Raw genomic sequence first — 5475 nt, forward strand, 5'->3', positions numbered from 1 at the left:
TTGAGAGGTATGCGAGGTTGTTGGGGTTTTTTTTAGATCAGCTGAAGGTAAGGCGATTTTAATGTATTTATTTTGCATGTGTTTTATTTAGGGAGGGGAGATCTTAAGATACCCTAGATGATAGAGAAAAAAGAGGAGGGGGGGGGATGTGTTTTCAAATTTTTCCAGCTCGGCTGAAGGGGACGGGAGAGAGAATCTCAATTAACTGAATAAGTAAGGGATGAGAGGGACTATGGTCTTGGGTCTTGGGCCTTTTTCCAGTTCAGATGAGGGGTAAAGAAAAGAGGGGGGTTGGGAAGGATTTAGCTAAACAGAAAAGAACTGAGTTTGTATGAGATGTCCATCTGACTATTCCTGCTTCTGTTTGTCAGTCAGTTTGTCTACTCAGTCTTTCTTGTCGCAGTTTTTGATTGTCTGTCAAACTTGTCCCCGGCGTAAAAAGACTTATTGTTTTTAAGTGATCAAATTTATACATCATACCCTTCTACCAACCAATACATTTGTGCAAGGTGCTCATCACAACCCACTGGGAACAGAACAAAGGCGTGTTTCTAACTATCCCCTTATACCATAGACTTGTTATACACCTAGATAGCGAACAGCAATGAATGACCGCGCTCTCTTCTGTCTCTACAAAAGCTTCGCTGCGAGCCGTGCACGCTATGAGCCGTGGCATTACGCTCACATGAACAGCTAAACACCAGTGTCACTATATAATAGCTCGGTACCTTCCCACGCCCTGCAACTCCTTTTTTTATTTCATTGATTATTTTATTTTATTATGTCATTATTATTTTTTGTGCGTGCCTTTCGTTTGGTTCAAATCGTGCGCTCCATGGTGAACCGTAAATACGATGTCAGAAACAAGGTTTACGGCATTATAGTGCACGTATGTGCACGCCTTGTTAGCTGACTGGGGATACCTTATGAAAGGTGAAGATGTAGCCCTAAGTAGTTCAATCAGTATGCCTTGTAGCTATTATTACCACCCTCAGTGTCAGGAGAATGAACACCGATAATCTTCCCCACTGGAATCAATACCTTCTGTGTGTTGTTCGGATTGTTTTTGTCGCCCTTTCTGCTGATGTTCCTCTAGTATACTGCAAACACTGCAGTTCGCCACTCGCTGCAGGTAGTTGATGACGAACCCCACTGGTAGTTCCTGCTTCTTTACTGTCACTTGCATTCCGTTGTTTGTGTCTGTTTTCCTTTTTTCCTCCAGTACTTATGGAAAGTCGTCGTTGTGCCGGCGTATCACTCTTAACTCAAATACTCAAATCCCATAGCCCATGTGTCGTGACTCTGGGCTGCGATATGGGCGTTCCTAGTTCGAATCTCTAATTGGGATACTCTTTGCTTTGGATTGTTTCAGCTGTGCTCGCTGCTCTCCACTTTCAAAGCTAAGTCGTATCAGAGATGGACGCAAACTCTCTTTGATAAACTTGCTTTATTGGTGTCTGGGGTGTAGCAGTTAGGTCCTCCGCCGTCGCACGCGGAAGACGTGAATTCGACTCCCAAGTGGAGAAGATTTTTTTGTTGCTAGAAGACAAAAAAGAATATTAATATGTGTCACGACGCGGTGAAATCAGGCTCTCGCAATTTTGAGGAATGTATAGTTATTGGTATCATCTTAAAGCTTGTTCATTTGTCTTGCTTTGGATGAACAGAATATTATCCATTTATCTTGCATTGAAGTCGAGATATTTGCGAATGAAGGAGATGGGGGGCCATCTGGTTTCTGAGGTAAAATTAGTGAGAAAATGGCCGCCAACAATAGCTATTTCCTTAGCTTGAGAGTCCGTGGAAACTAAAAATTCACATTTTTTGTGCCTTTAATCATGGGTTCTCAGTAAAAATCCAGACAGAAATGCGTTTTTTAATGGGCATGAAAGGTGTTGAGCCAAAAAACGAAAATTAAATTCGATAAAAATTCACAAACCTGAGGAAAAATGCCAGTTTCTTCACATTGATTATTTTGACGAGCGCCTGATTTCACCATGCTGCTTCACATATTATTGTCACGAAATAAAGGTGCAACGCAAAGAGTCCTTCCTGCAGCCATACCCCCACATGACAGGCTCTATCCCAGACGACTCGTGCCCGAAATGTGTCATTTTAAAAAAAATTTATTTTATTTTTTGGTAAGTGTTTTACGGTGCTCGCAACTGCATATGTTCATATGAGCGCGCGGGACACATTAAACAATTTCAGTTGGTAGGAAATTTTGAATTTTGCCCGGGTGGCGGCCGAAGCCTACTCGTATCGATTTTAGACCAGCAAGGGATCTTTAACGAGCGCAACTTGCACACGAGCCCTCCGAGATGTTTCGCCCTTGTCCGAGAAGCCTAGGTGTAGATATTTCCTACCAGAAGATCATAGGTGCTGTTGAAAGACAGCAGTTAGAAGGAGTCGAGAAGTAGCAGTAGAAAGGCTGCAGAAACAGTCAGGAGCCCAATGGAGGGGGCAAAGTAGGTAAGTGGGTGGGAGCAGAAAGAGGAGACGAAAACAGAGGACAGAACATTGCTAGAGAGCAGGAAATGAGGTGAAAAGAGACAATTTTAGAAGAAAATTTTTCGGCCGCTACCCGGATTCCAACCCAGGACCTTTGAATGAGAGGCCAACACCTTAACTTCTAGACCACGAGAGCCCCCAATGTGGTGTCAGTCCTGACGACTAACGACACGCAGTATTCGAGTGTCCGCACGGGGGCCTGTATCACGAACGGCAGAACATATTTGGAGACGTCTCCGGCGAGCTCCCAGGAACTATTCGGAGACGCACTCGCGCACACAGATGCACTGCTTTGAGGGGTCAAACTGTGTATTGTTTGCTGCAGATCACGCATACAGCCACTAAAACTGTCGCAAATCAATTCTTTTCTAGAACATTTCAAACCTAGTAGCAAAATATCAAATTTTGGATCAAAACAGGGAAGCATGCCCCCCCTCCCCCTCCATAGATATTTTACTTGGTCCAGAGGCACAAAGCATTTTGATTGGTCTATCTCCGTCGGAGACGTCTCCGAATAGATACTGCGATCCCGAACCGCTGCTCCAAGACACTACCCGGCCCGGACCAGTTTAGCTATGGACCAAAACCAAAAGAGGTCGTCACATATCTGACTGCATATTTTTATGGCAGTCTGCCGCCCTCCGGAGAAGGCCAGCTATAAAAAGAAAGAAAGAAAGAGAGAAAGAAAGAAAGAAAGAAAGAAAGAAAGAAAGAAAGAGGGAAAGGAGACTTGGGGGGGGGAGGGGTCCCCCATTGTCTGTCTTCTGGGATGCTGAATCCAACACAGATCCGGAACAGCCTTAAAGAATGGATCTGAGCAGTCCGTTTCCTAAACTATCTCAATAAATTACATCGAATGAGACATCCTACGTGTACTATTAGTGTTATGTTTATATAATATAACCTAGTTTTATTAAAGGGGCGTTAAAACAAAACTTTGGAATTGCTTTAACATGTCCTGTTGAGAGGAGTATGTAATTATGCTTAGTCATCATGCACGAAGGAGACATCTGGAATATCATTGGATATCAAAATGTGATTTGAGTGACAGATGGGACATTGAGACGTCGTCTCTATATCTTCCGCCTCCAGGGAAGGGTGACTGAGTGAACCGTCTGGCGCGAGAATGCTGAGTCATCGTACCGGTATGGAACTAACCAGCTCACGAGCTTTTGTTGTAACGAGTAAATGTTGTTTTTGTTGTGGTTGTGGATGTGGTTGTGGTTGTGGTTGTGGTTGTTGTTGTGGCTGCTCATGAGCTGTTGTCGTCGACGCTACTGATGTTCTTGTTCTTCTTGCTGTGGTTTTTGTTGTTGTTGTGGTGGTGGTGGTTGTGGTTCTGATTGTGGTTGTAGTTGTTGTTGTTGTTGTTATTGTTTTTGCTCGTGAGCATTGTTGTCGCCGCTACTGATGTTGTTGTTGTTTTTGCTGTGGTTGTAGTTGTTGTAAGTTGTATTTTCTAGAAGTGGGTGCTCTGGTGTGGTTTGCTCCTTCTTTCCTATCAACCATCTATCGTCCTTATCTCCCCTCCTTCTTTTTGTGTTTGTTTCTCTCTTGTAACACCTCTAATCTTCTGGCGCTCATATGACCTTATGCAGTTACGAGTGCCGTAAAACTCTTACTAAAACTTTTTTTTTTCTAGAATTTGATTTATCTGTGTTCCTTTTTTTATCCCCGTCCTTCTCCTCCTGTATCCATAATCCCCTTGCCCGTCCTTCTTTTCTTCAGTTCCCCTCCTCTCCTCGTCTTCGTCCTTTCCGAGTGCTCCTTCTCTCCATTCTTTATTCTTTCCTATCTTCCTTTTCTCTAGTGTTCCCCCTTTTTAGTTCTCCGGGTAACCATCTCCTCCTCTCCGCACCCTCCTCCTCTCCCTGTTTTCCTTATCTCCCTGTCCTTCTCGCCTACCAATCCTCCTTCCCTACTCTTCCTCCTCTCCCATCCTCCTCCCCCATCCTCCTTCCCCCTTCTCTCCCTTTCCCCATCCTCCCCTTCTCCCCATCTCCTCCTCCTCTCCCCCATCTTCCTCCTTCTTTCCCCATCCTCCTCCTCTCCTCCGACCTCTTCCTCCTCTCCTCCGATCTCCTCCTTTCCCCATCCCCCTTCCCTCCTCCTCCTCTCCCCATCCCCCTTCCCCCCTCATCCCCTTCTCCCCATCTCCTCCTTCTTTCCCCATCCTCCTTCTCTCCTTCGGCCTCCTCCTCCTCTCCTCCGACGTCCTCCTCTCCCCAACCTCCCCCACACCCCAATCTTCCCCATCTCCCCATCCTCGTCATATGTCCATCTTCTCCTCTCCCCACTCCTCCTCTTCTATTCTCCACAATCGCTCTTCACCCCAATTAAGCTAATCAAGAGTACAATATTCCCTAAGGGAGAGCCATCACGACTCGGGGAGATCTCTGTATCTCAATAAAACCATCATCTCGTTGCTTCCTCACGTTCTGACCTTGGAGGGGTGTTTGCTGGTCGTGCCTGGCGCTTTGTATTCTTGCTGTTATTGTCGTATTTCGTGTTTATTTTTCAATACCAATCCATTATTTAAGATCCTCCGACCAGGTATATATAATCCACTGCATAATCCACTGTTTAAAAGCTCATAAAATAATGTTCACATATTGTGTGATGGGTCTAAGATTCAGAAATCGGCGAGTGCGGTGGAACGCTAAGGCACTTCGCTTTTAGGTGAAAAAGACGCGAGTTCGATTCCCAAGTGGGACGTCTTTGTTTGTGTGTCTGTTTGTGTGTTTGTGCTTTTGTTAGTTAGTTTGTTTTGTTTGTTTGTTAGAGGCAGTCTTCCAGTAACAGCCTCACCTCTATCCCCCCCCCTAAAAAAAAACAACCCCAATTCTGTCACTATGTAGATTATTTTTCGTCAAGCCATCCACCATCCCCGCATAACGTGTAGAATTCCAGTTTCATTTTTTTCTTGCAGTAGCCCTACTTAAACGTTCAAGTCCCATTACGTTT

At 44.8% G+C, this 5475-nt stretch overlaps 1 protein-coding gene across 1 annotated transcript in view; it reads left to right on the top strand.

Moving 5' to 3' along the window:
• LOC101855633 (tolloid-like protein 1) overlaps positions 1-5475 on the top strand; it is a gene marked incomplete in the record, with an annotated part of 127460 nt that overhangs the window by 18510 nt on the left and 103475 nt on the right.

Source organism: Aplysia californica, unplaced genomic scaffold, assembly GCF_000002075.1.
Source record: "Aplysia californica isolate F4 #8 unplaced genomic scaffold, AplCal3.0 scaffold00097, whole genome shotgun sequence".
In the NCBI taxonomy this organism is placed as follows: Eukaryota; Metazoa; Mollusca; class Gastropoda; order Aplysiida; family Aplysiidae; genus Aplysia; species Aplysia californica.